At 39.1% G+C, this 21,460-nt stretch overlaps 1 protein-coding gene and 1 pseudogene across 1 annotated transcript in view; one reads left to right on the plus strand and one right to left on the minus strand.

The window, feature by feature from the left end:
• NUDT3 (nudix hydrolase 3) overlaps positions 1-21,460 on the minus strand; it is a 105,531-nt gene that overhangs the window by 61,654 nt on the left and 22,417 nt on the right. The gene's annotated exons all lie outside the window — the stretch shown is intronic.
• Positions 17,313-17,656, plus strand: LOC117016079 (60S ribosomal protein L30-like; annotated as a pseudogene).

A 21,460-nucleotide genomic window follows, 5' to 3' on the forward strand; every position in this document is an offset into this window, starting at 1 on the left:
TGATGCTATTTTAAATGGTACTTTAAATTTTTCAGCTTCTATTAATTGCTAATATACAGAAATACAACTGATTTCTATATATTGCCCTTATATCCGGTGCTTATACTAAATTTACTTAATAATTCTAGTAGCTTTTTGTTAGATTCCTTAGGATTTTCTACATAGATGATCGAGTCATCTGCACAGTTTTACTTCTTCCTCTTTAATTTATGTATCTTTAATTTCTCTTTCTTGTCTTAATGTAATTAATAGGAATTTAAGAACAATGTTGAACAAAAATGGTGAGAACAGACATAGCTGTCTTGTTCCTAATCTTAGGTATTTATTCTTCAATATTAAGTATGATCTTAGCTATTTTGAGTAAATATCTTTCACCATGTTTGGGCAATTCCTTCCTATTTCTAGTTTGCTGAAGCTTTTATAATAAATGGATGTTGGGTTTTGTCAAATGCTTCTGAATCTACTGATAAGATATGGTTTTTCTTTTTGTAGTGTTAATGTGGTAAATTACATTGATTGATTTTCAAATGTTGAATCAGCCTTGCGTTTCTGGAATAAACCCAGTTAATTAGTCATGATGTATTATTCTTTTCTTATATTGCTGGATTCGAGATGTTAATACTTAGTTAAGGGTTTTGAGGACTACGTTCATAAAGATAATGATCCAGAGTTTTCTTTTCTTGTAACGTCTGGCAAGTGCTACCTCCTCTTTTATTTTCTAGAAGAGTTAGTATAGAATCATATTATTTCTAAGTATTTGTTAGAATTCACTAGTGAAGCCATCTGGGCCTGGAGCTTACTTTGTGGGACAGTTATTAACTATAAATTCAATTTCTCTAACAGACAGAGGTTTATCTATTTCTTCTCGAGTGAGCATTGGCAGTTCGCAGCTTTCAAGAAATCTGTCCATTTCAACTATCAATTAAAAAAAAAAGGTATCAACTTAATTTTCTTAAAACTGTTAATATTCCCTTATTACCCTTTTAACATCTGTAAAATCTGAACTGATTCTTTCTGTGGAATACTGTACTTTCATTCCTGATATGGCTAATTTCATGCCTGAGGCAGGAAATGTACAAGATAAATCTGAAACACCTTGTTATACCAGATGTTGAGGAAGCTATCAAACAGCTTTAGGGTTATACTCTAGAGTCAATTTGAATAGGCTCCTAATGGTCAAAAAATAGGCCAATAAGAAAAACCGCAATGGACGGAAACATCAAGTAAATGACTGCTATTTTCCCTTCAATTTGCCATTATTCCCAAATAAATCCATTAATTCATACTGATAATTTAACAAAACAAAACTGGTAACCAATGAAGGGTGCCAATGAACCAACTGATTAATTGAAACATACTTCAAATAATGAGTACATTAACTCATAATTTGGGCAATAATGGTAAATTGAGGGGAAAGTATCATTTATCTTACCTTTCCCATATGGACTTTTTAAGGCATGATTATGATACTGTTTTTGTAGCGTGTTCTCTTTTAGAAGTACTTACTGAAATTTTATGGATGAGGTCATTCATTATATAATGTCTAAGATATGATCCAAGATAATACAGGAGGGGCAGAGGGGGCAGGGATATACAGGAAACAAAACCGACCATGTGTTGGTAACAGCTGAACTTGAGTGAGGGTATATGGGGGTTCATCATACTACTCAGCCTACTTTTGTACAGATTTGAAATTTTCCATAATACAAGGTTTTTAAAAATGTTTTGTTTATTCTTAACCCTTTGTTAATTCCATGTATTTTTTTGGAACGAGTCTATTTAAAACAAAACAAACAAAACAAAACAAAAAAACCTGCTGGGATTTTGATTAGTAATGCAAAACTAACATTAACTTGGAGAGAACTACAATGTCTTCTAATCCATTAACAAGGTGTAGCTGTTCACTTACGTAGGTCCTTCAAATGTTTTCTTGTACGACTTGAATTAGATACCATAATTAGAAGGTCCTGTTCCAGTTCAAGATTGTAATGAAATTACCTCATGTTTTCTTCTAACAATTTATGGTTTTGTTTTTCAAATATTTATACTTCCTGTCTACAACGGAAATTATCCTGGTATAAACATGAATCCAACTGTATTTTTTCCTAGATGATCTGCCAGTTGTTCCTATATGCATTGATGTCTATTTCTGGACCATCTATCCTGTTCTATTGACTCGTTTGCATACGTGTGACCCAGTTTCCTAGCATTCTAAGTACTACAGCTTTGCAAAGTGGTTTAATTGGACTAGACATCCCTACTCCTACCTTTCATCCTTTTTCAGAAGCTTACTGACTATTCTTCCATGTTTGCTCATCCATTTGAACTTTAGAAACTGCTTGAGTGGTCTAAAGAAAACAACTTCTAACTTCTACAAGGATCAAGTTAAATTCAGAGACTAATTTAGCGAGAATTGACATTTTATGATGTTTATGAAGCTTCTAACCTAAGAATACGGCCCATTTTTCCATTTATTCAAGTCCTCTCAGTAACATTTTTTGTTTCTTTGCACGTATCTTGTCCCTTTCTTCAGTTTATTCTTTTTGGTTATGGTAGTAATGGGGCTCCTAACTCTATTCTATTACTTGTTATTTCAAAGAAGCCAAATTTTTGTAGGTTACTACTAAAATAATATTCATTTCATCATACGTAAGTACAATCAAGTGATTAAGAAGAAATTAATTTTAAAAGGGAAAAATGAATTTTAACCTTACACCAACACCTTGTACACCGTGACGGGACACAGCACGCGCAGCTGCCCAGCTGTGGGCACACGCAGATGCACAGGAAAACCAGGCCTTGTGTCAGGGCCGCAGGAGCCGTAAGCAGGGGCGGGCAAGTCACAAATAACTGTTCCTTTGCAACTCTGACTACGCATGTGCAAATTCCAGCTTGTACTTCCAACAAAAATGAGCAGGGAAAAAAGGGCCAAACATGTATGGGCACCGGGAATAAACCAAATATTGAATATTTAGGAGAAAATTAAGCTGGAAAGATCATTTTTATAGGGAAAATACTTTTATGTAATTTCAAGTACTATGTTGCACAAATTTTTGTGTTTCTAACTGAATTTAACTGTCAAACTGGTTTATTCTATTACAAATTACACTTTTACTCTATTTAGGAAGGTGGCGAATATCACTAGAAATCACAGAAAAAACTAGGTGACAACTACATTAAGATTGAGAATTATTGGCTAAGAGTTCTTTACTTGAAGACAATCCATTACTCTCAGATTCAGAATGAACAGAAGTAAATGTGAAGGGAGGTGGTTCATTAGAAACCAAGATGTTTTCATTATTCCAACTCAAAATATAAATAAGTCTTATAAAATCAAATATCTATCGTAGGAGTCATAAGAAACTGACACCACTAGTTGTCAATGGGGAAGGAAAGTGGGTGACCGGGGGGACAAGTATGGGAGGGAGAATTCTGACTATATCCTACCTATGCCTTTTGAATTTTGAACCATGGAAATGTATTACATAATCAAAACTACACTTAAAGAGCCCATTGAACATTATAAAACAAACAAATGTAGAACAATTCTGAATCTTCTATAAACCACATTTAAAGACATTGTCATTATAACACTCAAATTCCCTACATATGAGAATTTGCTCTATACATGCATCTTAAAATGTAGTATCAGGAAGTCTATTTCTGGACTACTTATATGTGTTCTTTTATCAGTCACTGAAAAAAGCCATTAGTCCTACCACATTTTCCTCCTCCTTTTTAGCTAACCCTTAAAAAGCTAGATTTTGTGGAGAACTGCCCATTCTGGGAACATTTCTTCCACTGGTCTTTTTAAACTTTCTCCTGATCGGTTTCATATATTTTTAATACAAGGCTTCACAAATACTTTCCTTAAAGAAAATAAAAATTATAAATTATTCTTGACATTCCTTTTTTCTTGAACCATTAAGAGGGCAAAATAAAATTCAGCCACATTTTTGTAGTGCCTCTAGAACTTTTATTTTAACAATGTGATATTAAATTTGTCTTTCAATTATATTTCAAGGCATTTAGAGAATAAAATAACCTCACAACACCCACCCAATGAAGTATGTAGAAAACAAAGCTTTTTTATGCATGAAATTATAATGAATTATAATTTGCCATTAAATAACAGGCCACTCTAAAAGGAAAACTTTTAAGAGAATACTTTTTGACAATTACCATAATCTTAAAATTAGCATTTAAAAAAAAATTGAGGTAAAACACCCACAACATAAAATTAACCATTTTAAAGTGAACAATTCAATGGTATTTAGTACATTCACAATGTTGTGAAACCACCACCTCTAGCTCCAAAACACTTTTAAACCTCAAAATAAAATCTCATGCCCATTAAGCAGTTACTCCTCATCCCAGACCACCAGCCTCTAACACCTAGTAACCATCAATCTGCTTTCTGCATCTGACGATTTACCTATTTTGCATATTTCATACAAATGGAATCATACAATATGTGACCAAAAGGTCTAGCTTCTTTCACTTAGCATGTTTCTGAGATGTATCAGTACTTTATTCCTTTTTATAGCTAATTACAGACAGTCCATTCCATGTAAAAACTTCAATTTGTTTATCTATTCATTCCTTGAGGGACATTTGGTTGCTTCTACTGTGAATTGCTGCAGTACCTGTTTTCAGTTCTTTGGGGTACCCAGGAGTGAAATTGCCAGGCCAAACATAATTCTATATTTAACTTTTCTGCGGAATTACCAAGCTGTTTCCACAGAAATCATCTGACATTCCACCAGCAATAGACAAGGTATCCAATTTCTCCACATCCTCACTAACACTTGTAATTTTCCACTTTTTTTGTTACAGCTATCCTAGTGGGTGTGAAGTGTTAAAACTAGTTTTAAGAAGTCCTAATCATTACCTGACTTCTTCTGAAGGAAGGTAGAATGCCTGATCAGTAAGAATGGGAAATAATTAACTCCCAATTTCTTCTTCCTCTTTCCTTTACCATCACCCCCCAGAAAAGTCAAATAACTCTTGGATATCAAGAGAATCAGAAGACACGCCACAGACTGAGAGAAAACATTCGCAAAAGACACATCTGGGAGTTCTGGGCAGAGCAGGTAAACACTGTGCTCAACGCCTCCCACAAAATTACCGCTGCATATAGAATCATCACCCCTGAGAACCACCTGACGACAACTGAACCAGAACTCCTATAACCAAGGATATTCAAGAAGTCACACCGAGACAATGTCAAAGGTAACTGAAAATTTTTAAAATTTTTTTAAATTAAAAAAAAAGTATCTCATAAAAGACTTAAAAAGAACTCTTAAAACTCACAATAAGAAAATGAGTACCTGATTTAAAAAATGGGTAAAAGACCTGAACAGACACCTCACCAAAGCAGATAGATGGCAAAGAAGCGTATGAAAAGATGCTTAACCTCAACGTCATCAGGGAACTGCAAATTCAAACAGCGACGAGAACAAGTGCATAGCCACCAAAGCAGCCACAACCCAGACCACTGGCCGCAGCAAAGGCCGGGAGGACGCGCAGCAGCAAGAACTCTGATTGCTGGTGGGAATGCAAAGCGGTGCGGCCACTTTGGAAGGCAGTTCAGCGGTTTCTTACAAAACTAAACGTCCTCTTACCATATGATCCAGCAGTCATGCTCCTTTGCATTTACCCAAAGGAGTGGAAAACTATGTCCACACACAACCTGCACATGAACGTTTATAACAGCTTCCTTCATAACTTCCAAAATTAGAAGCAACGAAGCTGTCCCAGTAGGTGGATGAATAAACCGTGGTCCATCCAGACAATGGAATATTACTCAGCGCTAAAAAAAAATGAGCTATCAATCCATGAAAAGACATGGAGAAAACTTACATACGTATTACTAAGTGAAAGAGGCCGCTCTGAAAAGACTACATACTGTATGATTCCAACTACGTGACATTCTGGAGAAGGCAAAACTGTGGAGACAGTAAAATGATCAGTGGTTGCCAGGGGCGAGGGGACAAGGGATGAACAGGCAGAGCTCTGGGGGTTTTCAGGGCAGTGAGACTCTTCCGTGTGATGTTATAGTGCTGGATACATGTCATTACACACAGAATGCACAGCACCACGAGTGAACCCAATGTAACTGTGGGCTCCGGGTGATGATGATGTGTCTGTAGGATGATCAGCGATAACACACGTACCCCCCGGGGGGTGCTGACAGTGTGGGGGGCGGAGTGGATATGGGCATTCTCTGTAGCTTCACTCAGTTTTGTTGTGAACCTAAAACTGCTCGATAAATAAAGTCTATTTTAAAAAGTATTAAAACACTTTTTTAAATGCTGGATATATCTTAAAATGCTATTGCTGGATTTCTTGAATGGATTAGGTAAAGGCTCAATCTAAGCTCACAGAATTAGCAGTATAGTTGTGACTAATTTCTACAGCAATTTAGAATGCCCCGAGCACTATGCATGTAAATACATCTAACTTAATTCTCACAATAATTTGTGTTAGTGGACGTATTTCTGTTTTACACTTGAAGAAACTGTGGGTGACAGGTAACTCAGGCCTCACTCTAACCCCAGGCTCTTTCCACCACCCGCCCCGACTCCATCTGACCGCGTCTGGATAAAGGGCACATTACACCAGTTGTATCTTCAGTTCTACAGCACAGGATTGAAATCTGCAAAACGTGCTCAGTAAATACAGTAACAATTAATCACAACACTCAAACCAACAGGAGTATCATCTTCCTCCGTGCTTTTCTGGGTAACCCAAAGCTGACAGACGTTTATAGCTCGTTTATGAACTCGGAGGCTGCATTACAGGGCAGCAGCCGTACCGCAGTTCATTCAGTTCTAAGCCAGCAGGGCCTGGAAGTCCGCCAGATCCACATACCTCCAAAAGGATAAGGGGTTACGCAGGTCCTGTTGCAAGTTAACAAGTACTGGCATTTCCTCTCTTCCACTAGAGGAAGGGAGCTATACAAAACGAATTCGCGAAAGTAGCAAATAATCAAAGGGAAATACAAACACAAAGGGCAGACTTAACTCCTCATCTACCTCCAGTGCTGAAAAATAACTGAATTTTTATCCTAGCCCCTTAAGGGGAGTGAGGCAGGCTTGTCATTTAAGGGGAAGCAGCACACTCAGCAGTTGTGGGAGATTAGAGTCTTGGCAGTGGGAAAAGAGGGCCCAAAATAGTCGTATTAAACATGGCGAGGTGAGAATTCTGATCAGCACGTATTTTTAGTAATTGCCCATTTATAACTTTCATATGTCCAGTTCAAAATCCGTCTATATATCAGTCTTTTGACATGCCGGACAGATTATTCCTACCTCCACAATCATTCTCACAACGGAAACAGTCACGCATTCAAAGCCCAGCACTGATTTGGCCACTGCCCTAAAACCTTGTAAAGCCACCGTGACAGTTAATTTTCACTGCTACCATTCACCTTCACTCACCCTGTACCCCCGACTCCAGTCAAAAGGGACTTTATGGCCCACGTTTGATTTGTGGGTGGGCGTAATGGCGGGGCAGCCGAAGGAAAGCAGGAGGAGAGGAACAGGAGAAATGTGGCCGACTCCCCTGGTCTCCCAGTATCTGTTCTCAGCTTCATCCCTGGGAAGCTGAGCACGGAAGCCACACGCTAACTACCCAGATGGAGTCAAGTCCTGAAGTAAGACTAAACTGGACTGACCACACCTTGTTTCTGGTCACACATTCCTCTGCTGGTATTTTCTATTGCTGTCAAACTATTCTATTACAAAGTCTGCTTTTATCTACTGTTGGACATCAAGAATCGAGAAGATGCTTTAGATGACTGTAAAAAGTCAGAAAACAAGACTGGCATAGAAAACAGTAACAGTTCTTAGCTTGCCTTTCTTATCAATCATTGCAAATATGTATAATCGAATTTAGATGAACTTACTAAGGTTTTGATCTCATCTAGAAGCTCAATCCCTTTGTTCTCTAGCACTGAAAAAAACTCCTGCATCATTTCCAATATTTCCAACAGCAGTTCAACCTGTTGTTTCCTTTGTAGAAACTTAGAAAAAAAGGATTTGTATTTTAAAATTCTTGTATTTTTACTAATAACAAATTTCCAAATTAAACTGCTAATGAAACTTTCTAAATCTAAACAACAGGGAATTGATACGTAAACGCTACCCATTCTTTGAGGCTCAAAACAAATAATTACTGTGTCACAACCTTTAATGGAACATTAGTTGAATACAGAATACAGAAGGAACACTTAGTGCAGAAATAAAAGTTTAGAAGGAACATAAATATAATTCTACAAATTTCTTGCAAAATGATTTTTACCACATTTGCAAGTTGCATGTAACTGATCAAAATCACTGTATGAGTATGTCCCCACACTTCAAGAGCTAATAGCAAAAGGAAAATATAACGATGAACGGCTCCATCTTGATTTTTTATTAGTGGGAATTAAAGGTTACTCGTACCTTCAATGTTATTTACTCAAAGATACTTGCAAAAAAAGCATCCTGAAATCTCGTCTTTCATCATTTTGAAACAAAATTATTCTAAAAATATGAAATAAACCATTTTTTTAAATCCAAAAGTAAAAAATTCCAAACATTGTATCTTGTAAACAACTTGTATCTGCTTTGTAAGCCGTAACACATACATTTCAATGTGCATTTTAATATGCATTAGGTACCAAATAATTTATTTGTTGACAAAGCACACTTTTCTTATGTGATTAAAGTAAATGTAACACTGTGAATTATCTGGTAAATGAAGGAAAGGTAGAAATCTATCTATATATTGACGTCATTTATTCATTCCAAAAGCATTTCCCGGGAATGTGTGTCAGACTCTTGTCTAGAACTAGAGCTGAGCTGGTAAGCAAGACAAAGGAGACCACCGCTCTCGTGGAGCCAGTGTTAAGGAGCAGAGTCATGTAACAGGTAAATAAGGTAATATCAGCCAGTAATAAGTGCCAGAAAGAAAAGGAAAGAGCGTGATATGACAGCGTCTGACTTGGAGAGCTGTATCAGAGAGCCAGGAAAGGCCTCTGACAAAAACTAATAGATTGATCTAAAGTGATCCATCTTTTACTTAAAATCATTTGTCACCTGCTCCCTCAGAATGGTGACGAACGCTAGCCATGAGCTGACCAGGTGCCCAGAGGGTCTTCTCAGGAACCTAGTGCGGTATTAAGCAGCGAGCTGGTAGAGACTCTAAGGACGGGAGACTCTAACCCTGACTTCTCCCTAGAATGACTAACACAGGCGCCTGTGCTAAATCATCTTGGAGACGAGTCTGAGATTACCTATAGGCAGTTTACTATAAGCCTATTACTAACTGAAAGATTCAAAAGAAAAGAAAGAGTTGAGGTGGATGGGTGGCTCAGTTGGTTAGAGCGTGGGCTCTGGGCAACGGGCTGCAGGTTGGATTCCCACCTGGGCCAGCGAGCTGCGCCCTCCGCAACTAGAATGAAGTCAGTGAGCTGCAGCTGAGCTCCCGGATGGCTCAGTTGGCTGGGGCGCGGGCTTTCAACCACAAGGTTGCCGGTTCGACTCCCACAAGGGATGGTGGGCTGCGCCCTCCCCGCCACCCCACAACTAACAACAGCAACTGGACCCGGAGCTGAGCTGCGCCCTCCACAACTAAGACTGAAAGGACAACAACTAGACTTGGATGGAGCTGATGAGTCCTGGGAAAAACACACTACTTACTGTTCCCCAATTTAAAAAAAAAAAAAAATCCTGGAAATACACTGTTCCACAATAAAGTCCTATTAAAAAAAAAAAAAAGTTAAATAAGGCCCTGAAAAACAATATTAGAAAGTGTATTTTTTTCCTGGTTTATTTTTAAGAATTGGTGACTCAGCAAAGAATATGTTAAGTATTACTCAAAGTCCAAACATATTATTTAGAATATTTCTGACAACTTGCACCTGCCCTAATGGATAAATTTGGTTTTGCTGCCTTCTTGGCACCATTCCACAAGATGTTTCCAGGATGTTCTTTGAAACCAAACATAAGTGCATCCTTTGCTCCAAAGAAGGGTTAGGAGAACACAGTTCGAGTTCAGTTTAGTCCTTTGGCCTTAGTGTGAGACGTCCTGTAACACAGAAAAAGGAAGTTTGAGGGGGAGATAAGATGGCGAAACCGGTTGCCTTCTTTCTTCCTGTGCTTGGTTTTCACACTGTATTGCCACCAACCATCTTAGGTTCAAGTTAGAAACCTAGGAGTCATCAGAGCCACCTCCCCCACCTTCTGCACCCCCTATATCCAAGCTGTCACCAAGCCTGGGGACCTCTACCTCTCTGCAATCCATCCACTTCTCTCTGCCCCAGTGCCACTAACCTGTTGCAAGGTATTTCCTGGAGAGAACACTACAATAACCTGCCTAAGGGGTCTACCACTATCTGTGCTCTGCCTCCTGCAATCTATTCTCCAGTCTGCAGCCCAAATTATCGTTCAAAACAAAAATCTGGTCCAATTTCCCACCCACCCCTGCTTTTATTAAAACCCTTCGAATGCCTCCCATTACTTTTAAAACCACAACTATAATCATATGGGTGAAAATATAGATGAAATAAGATTGGCCAAGGGCTGATGAAAGCTGGATGATGAGTACACTGAGCTGATTATACTAGTCTCTCTTCTGTGAATGTTTGAAATTTTTTACAAAATGTTAAAAAATAAGTAACAGCCAAAAAACCAAGGAAACATAGACCCAACGCCAAAGACTGTGGCTGACAAGGGTCTCTACAGTCTGCCCCGCTGAGCTTGCTGCATGCTGCTGCCCTGCACCCCCAATCCCACAGCCGAATTTCCGTTCTTCAAATGTACCAGGGTTGGCACGGGCTGTTCCCTCCATCTGGAATGCCCTTCCCAATGCCTAGTGAACTCCTACTCATCCTTCAGAGACCAGGGCAGCCCTCCCTAAGACACCCCTGCCCACCATCAAGGTCTTTTGTCCAATGCACTCATGGACTGATAGTCTTTTCCTAGATAATGGCACTTCAGTTTGCGATCAAACATTTCTGAGTGTCAGATTAATTGTAAACTTCGTAAGAGCCGAGTCCATCCTGCGGCTCATCGGTGCACACAAGCATCCAGCCTAGGACCTGGCAGAGAACCAGCTCCTTAAAAGTAGTTGTTGAATGATCTATTACCATCTAAGGCTGTCAAGACAACTGCTTTCAAATCTTTATAACAAAACACATTCTAAATTGTTAAAAAATGAATTTGCTATTTTGGTCTCCGTTTCATTCAAGTTGCTACAGAGAAATGTACATCTTTATTCCTTTTGAAGAGCCTCTCCTTTGAGATACTGGAGTCCTCCACATTCCTGTGATGGCAGTATCATCATTACCCACCAAAAATAACCACACAGATCCGCACCCCGCCTGTCACTCTCCTTTACAGTTGCTTCTCCTCCTCCCTCCCCAAATCAGCATCAAAGGACTGGGAGCGCGGGGATGAATTCCCTGCCAGCCCAGGCACTTCCTTCAGCCCCGCTCCAGATGGCGCAGGCAGATCCACGAGGAGCCCCAGGACAGCCCTCCGTCCTTTCCCTGTCATCACCACTAACCCTCCTGCTGCACCACAAGCCAGCAGCGTCACAGCATTAGCTCGTTATCAGGTGCTAAACTGACATTCTATGAGCTCATCTTTTTATTTTATCAAAACTCTAGGTGATGGGCAGAAAGCAGAGAAGACTAGAAATTAAATCTGATTTTTAAAAGTTTGGTTATTTTATCACATTAACATTCAGTGTAACAATTCATGTAACGAGCAAGTGACGTTTTGAACATTAATTTCAATAATTCTTAGAACTGCAGTGCGGGGACTAAGGACTCCTCAGGGCTTAGGACACTAAGAAATAAACGGCCAGCCAGGGCACTAAATTCATCAAAATGTCATTTAAACAAAACGTGGCATGAGGCTACTGGCACAGGCTTCACCACTGAATTCAGAGATCATTAATCCAAAGTTACAATTGAGGAGCCAAGTAAAAATTTAACTTTTATTCTATGACCTGCTAAGTAAATCAATAACAGAGTCCAAAACAGTTGAAACACCCTTAAACACTTGTTTGTAAGAAAATAATCCATGCGAACTAGAAATCACGCTTCTCAGTTAAAGCTAGATGGTGAGCGCCTTCACTGAGAAATAGTCTAATGCCATAAATATATATATTCATGAATCAAGAAAGCACCATAATAGGTCGTTCAGACTATTAGCTAACATTATTACCAGCATCTAAGGCTGAGTTAAGAAGGACCTTTAAATATGAACAAAAGAGGAAGAAGGTCCGCCTATAGTTTTAAATCAGACATTTAAACACAAAATTGGCCTCTAACACCAGAGCAGGAGAGTAACTAAACCTTGAAATTCCTTTTTAAATATTTGGGGCAACGATTCTTCATAAATTTAAGTAATTATTAAATTTTAAGTAAAACTGTATACTCAAAAGCTGAATAAGGGCATTGAAAGACCTTCATGCATTTTTAGAAAATTATTTGCCAAGTTCAATAAAAAGATTTAACAGAAATTATCTTCTAATCTAGTAAGGAAAGTTCTTAAGACTGCTCGATCATTTGCTAATTATAAAACCAGGACTAAAGGGTACACTTTCTGAAAATGTGATCATTCTTTACCAGCAGGAAAGGCTGCTGTGTCAGACAGAGCCTGTCTTTAGGAAAGACTTGACAGCCTGTTACAGTGTTTATTTGCTGATTGTCACCAGTCTCAGATGTTTGCTCTTGCACTGAACTAATTCCCTCTCTTCGTATCATGAGTCCCATTCTGCTGTTTGTTGGAGGCTGAGCAAGCTGGTTATATATAAAGTAATCCATCTTCTGTTCTTCTCTTTCAGAAGTGTGGCTCTTTAGCTGGCAGTTACCAGGAGAAGATTTAAAATGTAGCCTGGACTGCCAATTAATAGCATGTATGGCTCCTACGTGGCACTGGGCAAATGTTTAATAAGCCGTTCAGTGTGTCTATGCCACCTCAAGTCTCAGGGCCCTTGAGGAGACTGCTCAGGTCTACCATTCCACAGAACTCCATGTGTCATATTCATTGTACAATTTGCCTGCCAAGCTCTTAAATGTATATAGATTTTTTTTTTAAATCAATCTTCTACTTTATGTGTCAGCGTATTGCCTACAGGTAGAATTGGGTGACAGCTTCCAGTTCTGTACTCCTGGGGAAAGCTTTGACTGTATACAGGATTTTTCTGGTAAAGCCTGAGCTCTGACCTCAGCCATCTTCAGGCTTGCTGTCAGTCCACAACTCAGTGCTAGTTCTGCAGAATGGGCTGTGCTCTTCCCGTGCACAACCAAGGCAATTATTATCAAGGAGCTCCGGAATCACCACTCCAGGATGCAAAAGACACAAGTCAAGGGCATTAAAACTTAACCTACGTAAGTCCTGAGTGTTTTAACATGCAGGGAACAACTGCAACTAGGCTACTGGGCTTGATCACCAGCAGGGAGGGGTAGGCAGCCCTTTCCAAGCACAGTCACTGTGCTACCAAGAAGAGGTGACCCACCGAGAAGAGTTCCATAAGCCCCGGACATGGCCACACAGCAGCAAACTCTCTCCACACGCGAGTAAGAAAAGGGCTGATCGTCTGTGTTGTCTTTTCAAACTTACACATGAAATAATATGAGTCTACAGCATCATTTACAAATACAAAACATGACAATACACAGAGGACACACTAAGGGCCAGGAGCAAAGGAAGAACTGCAAAAGCATGGATAATGAAGGGTTGTTTCTTGCTTATTTGTTTTGTTTTGTTCCTTCTCTTCAAGGTAACTATTTAAAGGCTTTGGCTTTGATTATATATTCCAATAATGAAGATGAATCTGGATTTCACACAAAAAAGCAAATATTAAGCAACATACTCTCAAATGTATAACACATCACTCTGATTAGGCAAAGTCCTTAAATAGTTCTAGGAATGGATGACTTGATAAAAATGTGCTTTATGAATTTGTTTGCTTTTCTTCCTTCACTGGAAACCAGCCGGCCATTGGTTTTACAGATCTGCATCTTATATCAAAGTTCATTAACACATTTTACATAACTAATGGCTGATGTTTTCATTAGTGTTATTAACATATAAAACAAGGAGACCTGATATAATCAACTGTTTGTATGCTTTTGCTTTCCAGTTCACAAATTTTTCTAACACCTTTGTGTATTATTCACAAAAGAACGGTAAAGGATAATGTGATCACTAAAGCAAGAAGAATTCTAAGGTGAAACGTGCTGGGAAAACTAATCATCTGAGCGCACGTAAGACGTCACACCCTCATCAGGCAGTACACTCAGAATTATTCCTTGATATGAAATTTAAGATGTAAGAAATTTACATAAACTTAAAGAAATGTAAGTATGCCTCCTTTAGTGAGAATCTGGAACCAAAATGGAAGTTCTATAATGGTTAACCTTCAAATCCACTTGAGCTAACCAGATGTGAACCGCAGGAGCAGCCTAACTTGTGTATGACGTTGCCCAGACTGTCCTCTCGTGGCTTCCTCGCCATTTCACAACCATACGGACGCTGCACATTACCCTTAACTGCCCCACCCTCACTCAGTTTTGGAGAATAGAGAGCAATCTAAAAAGAACTTCCACAGTTTCCATCTCTCCATCCACCCCATATATGCGCCCCCTGGTGCTATGGAGGCGCTGTTTGTGCCCTAAGGGAAAGCCACGCCCTCCACTTGCGCACAAGTCCTCTCTCGGCCCTACTTAAAGACATTGCGCCAACCAGCCTCCTCCTCTCGCTTCTGCATCACACCATTCTACCTATTTACCACATCAGCCCATTGCCATTAACATAAAACATACCATAATTTCTCTGAAGAAAAAATAAAACAAAAGCCGCTCTTGACTCCACATCCTCTATCTACTGCCCCCCTTTATAGCAAAATTATTCAATAAAATTGTCTATCATGCCCGATTTATATTCTTTTTTCTCACTCTCTCCTGAACACGCCTCAGACAGAATTTCTTCCCCTTATCAAGGTCATCAATTACCTTCCTGATACTAAATCCAGTGGTAAATTCTCCGTCTTCATTTTACTTGACCCACCCGTCCTCATCATGGTGACACTCACTCTGCCTTGAGTCACTCTTTCCTTGGCTTCCAGAACACATGCTCTTCTGGTTTTCTTGCTCCCTTGCCTGCTGCTCTCGCCTTATGTTCCCAGCCTCTAAATCATAGAATGCTGCAGGACTTAGTCCTCAGGTTGTCTTATCTTCTATGCTCACTCTCTGTGTGATTCTGTCCACGCTTGTGGCTTAAAACACTACCCACAGGCTGCCAACTTCCAATACAATCTGCAGCCACACCTCTGCCCTGCAGGCCCATGTCTGTAGCAGCTGACTTTCTCCCCATCCCACACTTGCTCCTCAGTAATCGTCTTCATCTCAGGAAAGGGCAGCTCCCCCCTTCCAGTTACTGGGGTCAGAAACCTTAGGGCCCTCCTTGACCTGACTCACATCTCACACCCAACAATCAACAAAACCCCACCTTCAAATATAATCCGACTGTGACCTCATGCGGCCTCCACTGTCACCATCCCATCCTGATCTAAGCAATCTTCAGCTCTTATCTCGATGAAAGCAGCAGCTCCCTAACTGGTGTCCCTGCTCCCATTCTCGGCCCTTCACCGGCACATCTATGTTCAACGCAAATGCCAGGATAATCCCTTTTCAGCGTAGTCAGACCACATCCTCCTTTGCACAAACCCCCCCACCCCCCGACTCTCCATCTCGCTCCAGAGGCAAGGCCTCAGAGTTTAGGGCTCACGTCCTTACAAAGGCCCGACTACCTGAGATCACATCTTGTAAAGCTCCTAATACAGTGCCTGGCACAAAAAGCCCGTGACTAAGAGCAATGCCTTCCTCCCACCAGAGTTCCAAATCAGGCTGCAGTTACAATCACTTAGAATCACTTCTCAGACTCCTGGGGGACCACAGGCCTCTGAGGGGCCACAGCTATTTTCATATTAATACTAAGATGTTATCTGCCTTTTCCCCTCTTCTCTCATCGTGCTACATGACAGGTAATGTTGTTTTCCAGAGGCTACATGACATCATCACATCATTTTCCAGAGGCAATGATGTCATCACTCAGACCACCAGTGGAATGTGTACTTATATATTCTTGTGTTAACTAGAATTTTCTAAGATAACAGGTTTAGTGTAAAAATATGTTTTTCAGAGATTAATAACTCAGTTTGATCGCAGTTCTGTGCTCTTACCAGCTGTCATCATTTACACCTGCTATACTTCCTGTACCCTGAATATTGTCCAACATATCATTAATTTCAAATTCTGAAGCTTTGTTTATTCCTACACAAAAACATAAGCAGTATATCCTGTTGTCTTGTTTTGCAATATTTTTAAAATTTAAAAATTTCTCTAAATTAAATCTTACCTAAAACTGTTATTTTAACGTTTTATGACTTTAATATTTTATTCTTAAATAAAACATGTCTATAATTTTATTTTAATGTTTAAGGATGGATAATTTTCTTAAAAAAGGAACATCAGAACACTTGATTCCTCAACCCACAGCTACACCATCCATGTCTAAAGATGCTAAAAAAGATGAAATTGACCATATCAGCAAGTTGTCTAATTCTTTAAAGAGAGGAGTCTACTCCAAGGAAACTGGATAAAACTATAATAAGAAATAAAAATATGATGAAAGCTCTTATCCTTACCTTTATAAATGTTAACAATATTATTACTGAGGCATCATTATGAGACTAATCATTCAAAGTTTTTAAAAAATTGAATGTTTTTGACACCATGATCAAGTGATCATGGTGTCAAACAAGTGGCACTTATTCCAGGCATGCAAGGATAGTTCAACATCTGTAAGTCAATCAATGTGATATACCATGTTAACAAAATGAAGAATAAAAATCATATGGTTATCTCAATAAATGCAGAAAAAGCATCTGAGAAAATTCAACATCCATTCATGATTAAAAACTCTCAACAGGTGGATATAGAGAGAATGTACCTCAACATAATAAAGGCCACATATGACAAGACCACAGCTAACATCATACTCAGTGGTGAAAAACTGAAAGCTTTTCCTTTAAACCATTCAGTCAAGTTTCAGGATACAAAGTCAATATACAAAAATCAATATACTAACAATGAACTATCAGAAAGAAAAAACTAATCTCATTTACACCTGCATCTAAAAGAATAAAATACCTAGAAATAAATTTAACTAAGGAAATGAAAGATATGTACCCTGAAAACTAAAAGACACTGTGCTCTTGGTTGGGGGCTGTCCTGCATCTAAGGCAGGAAGATGGTGGCCGCAAAGATGATGAAAAAGTCGCTGAAGTGGATCAACTCTAGGCTCCAAATTGTTATGAAAAGTGGAAAGTACATGTTGGGATACAAGCAGACTCTGAAAATGATCAGACAAGGCAAAGCAAAACTGGTTATCCTTGCGAAGAACTGCCCAGCCTTGAAGAAATCTGAAATACAGCACGACACCATGTTGACCAAGACTGGTGTCCATCACTACAATGGCAATAATACTGAACTGGGCAGTGTGGAAAATACTACATAGCATGCACACTGGCTATCATTGATCCAGGGGATTCTGATACCAGAAGAAGCATGCCAGAACAGACTGGTGAAAAGTAAATCATGCAAAATTTTTCTTTAATAAAACTGACCAGAGCTCGGTTTAAAAAAAAACAAAAAACAAAACAAAACAATACAAAAAAACCTAAAAGACACTGATGAAAGAAACTAAAGAAGACACAAATAAATGGAAAAATATTCCATGCTCACGGGTTAGAATACTGTTAAAATGTCCACACTACCAAGCAATTTACACGTTCAATGCAATTTCTATCAAAATTCCAATGGCATTTTTCACAAAAGTAAAAAAAAAAAAATCTTAAAATTTGTATGGAACCACAAAAGACCTGAAATAGCCAAAGCAATCTTAAGAAAGAAGAACAAAGATGGAGGCATCATGTTTCCTGATTTCAAACTATATTACAAAGCTATAGGAATAAAAACAGAATGCTGCTGGCATCAAAACAGATACACAGATCAATGGGACAGAATAGAGCCCAAAAATAAACCCATGCATTTATGGTCAATTAACTTACAATAAAGGAGCCAAGAATATACAATGGGGAAAGGATAGTCTCTTCAATACATGGTGTTAGGAAAACTGGGCAGCCACACATAAAAGAATGAAAATGGACCTATCTTACACCATACACGGAAATTAACTCACAATGAATTAAAGACTTCAATGTAAGACCGAAAACCACAAAATTTCTAGAAGAAAACATAGGAGGTAAACTCCTTGACATAAGTCTTGGTGATGAGTTTTTGGATTTGACACCAAAAACAAAGGCAACAAAAGCAAAAATAAACAAGGATGACTACATCAAACTAAAAAGCTTCTGCACAGCACAGGAAACCATCAACAAAATGAAAAAGCAATTTACCAAATGGGAGAAAATATTTGCAAATCATATATCTGATAAAGGATAATATCCAAAATATATAAATAACTCATACAACTCAGTAGCAAACAAACAAACAATCTGATTTAAAAATGGGGTGAGGAACTAAATAAACATTTTTTCAAAGATGACATATAAATGGCCAACAAGTACATGAAAAGGTGCTCAACATCACTAATCATCGGGGAAATGCAAATCAAACCCACAATGAGACATCAGCTCAGACCTCTTGGAATGGCTGTCCTTAAAAAGACAATGACAACAAGTGTGGGACGTGGAGAAAAGGGTACTGCCGTGCACTGCTAGTGCGAATGTAAACTGGTGAAGCCACTTTGGAAAACAGTATGGAAAAAATAAAAAAATTAAAAACAGAACTACCATATGATCCAGCAATTCCACTTATGCCTATGTATCCAGAGGAAACAAAATCACTATCTCAAAGATATACTATCTACACATTCGTGTTCATTGCAGCATTACTTACAATAGCCAACACATGGAAACAACCTAAGTGTCCACTGACTAATGTATGGATAAAGATGTGGTATGTACACATACACACACACACACACACATACACACACACACACACACACACACACGAATATTACTCAGCCATAAATAAGGAAACCTTGCCACTGCAATAAAAATGGGTGGACCTCAAAGGTATTATGCTAAGATAAGTCAAACAGAGAAAGACAAATACTGTATGATTCACTTACATGTGGAATCTAACAATAAATGAACTCATAGAAAAAGAATATATTGGTGGTTGCCAGAAGTCAGGGTCGGGGTAGGGGTGGGGTGGGAGGTGGGGAGTGAACATGGTCAAGATGCAAACTTCCAGTTATAAATTAAGTCCTGGGGATGTAACATACAGCATGATGATTATAGTTTCATAATACTGTATTATATATTTGAAAGTTATTGAAGACAGTAAATCTTAAAAGTTCTCATCACAAGAAAAAAACATTGTGTGACTAAGTTACTGTGGAGAAACCAGACAGACACCACTTCAACCAAGCCCTCCAGGTTAACACCAACAGCAGGAAGCCCCTCTGATCTGATGCGCTGACCAGGGCACAACCCTTCTCTGATATTACTGCTAAAAATGCATGACTTCAATCTAATCATGAGAAAACATCAGACCCAAATTACGGAACGTTCTACGAAATAATTCACTCCATATCTGTGTGAGCCTCCATTTTCTTCTTTTTCTCCCCCACCATTTCTTCCACCTCCATCCCCCACTCCAGTTCCAGCCATTGTTTCTCAGTCTAGTTGTGTAGGACACAGCTCCCTGGCCCATGCTGGTATTATGAGACTTGCGCACCCCCAGCTGAAGCAGTCGGTTGCTGGTCGTTGGTTGGCAGCTCACACAGGTCACGGCAGCTCTTGCTGGCTGCCAGCTACTCACAATGGCCACCGGCCGCTCATGGCAGCACACGGTAGCCCATCGCGGCACTCAGCAGCCCACGACAGCACTCAGCAGCCCACAGCAGCTCACGCCAACCTCTGGCTGCTCACGCAACCCAGCCCCAGGGAGAGCTGTTGTTCGCAATCTTAGCTGTGGAGGGCGCATCTCACTGGCCCATGTGGGAATCAAACTGGCGACCTCAGCATAAGGAGCACCGCGCTCCAACTAGCTGAGCCACCAGGCCGCCCCCGAGGCTCAATTTTCTTGATACTTCAAAACAACATACTGCAACACTTAATGCAAACGCAGATACGAAAACCCAGCTATCTTCAATTAATCCAGACATTACAGAGATTTGTAAAAAATGTAAAATATCACCACTCTTTTCACTAAATCTCATACTTTCTTCTGTTTTTGAAGTTTTAAAGATTTTTATTAAAATATAGCTAACATACATATTATATTAGTTTCAGGTGTACACCAGTTATTCAACATTTATATGCCTAAAGAAGTGATCACCGTGATCCAACAACCATGTGACACTGTACCATGCCATCACAATATTATTGACTATATTTCTTATGCTGTACATTACATCCCCATGACTTATTTGTTTTATACCTGGAAATTTGGACCTCTTATTCCCATTCATTTTCTTCCCTTTTTCATTTTTTTAATTACGGCTGACAATTCAATATTATTTTATATTAATTTCAGGTGTACAGCATAGTGGTTAGACATGTATATAATTTAAGAAGTGACCCCCTGACTAGTCTAGTACCCACCTGGCACCATACATAGTTATTACCATATTATTGACTATATTGCCTGCGCTTTACATCCCCATGACTATTTTGTAACTACCGATTTGTACTTCTTATCCCCTTCACCTTTTTCACCCTGCCGCACAACCCTCCTCCCATCACCCTGATAAATCTAGTACCCCATCACACATAATTACATTATTATTGACTATATTCCTTATACTAAAGCCTACATCCCCATGACTGCTGTGTGACAACCAATTTGTACTTCTAAATCACTTCCCCATTTTCACCCACCCTTAATACCCCTCCCATGTGGCAACCATCAAAATGTTCTCTGTATCTATGAGTTTGTTTCTGTTTCGTTCATTTTGCTCTTTAGATTCCACTTATAAGTGAAATCATATGACATTTGTCTTTCTCTGACTTACTACACTCAGCACAATACCCTTTGGAACCATCCATGTTGTTGCAGATGGCAAGCTTTCATTCTTTTTTATGGAGTAATATTCCATTGTACTCATATATATCGTGTTTCCCCGAAAATAAGATCTAGCCAGACCATCAGCTCTACTGCGTCTTTTGGAGCAAACATTAATATAAGACCGGGTCTTATATTATGTTATATCTGGTATTATATTATATTATACCCAGTCTTATATTGTATTATGTAAGACCCAGTCTTATATTATTTTATATAAGACTTGGTCTTATAGTAAAATAAGACCAGGTCTTAATATTAATTTTTGCTCCAAAAGACGCATTAGAGCTGAAGGTCCAG

This window comes from Rhinolophus ferrumequinum, chromosome 3, assembly GCF_004115265.2.
Source record: "Rhinolophus ferrumequinum isolate MPI-CBG mRhiFer1 chromosome 3, mRhiFer1_v1.p, whole genome shotgun sequence".
Taxonomy (NCBI): domain Eukaryota; kingdom Metazoa; phylum Chordata; class Mammalia; order Chiroptera; family Rhinolophidae; genus Rhinolophus; species Rhinolophus ferrumequinum.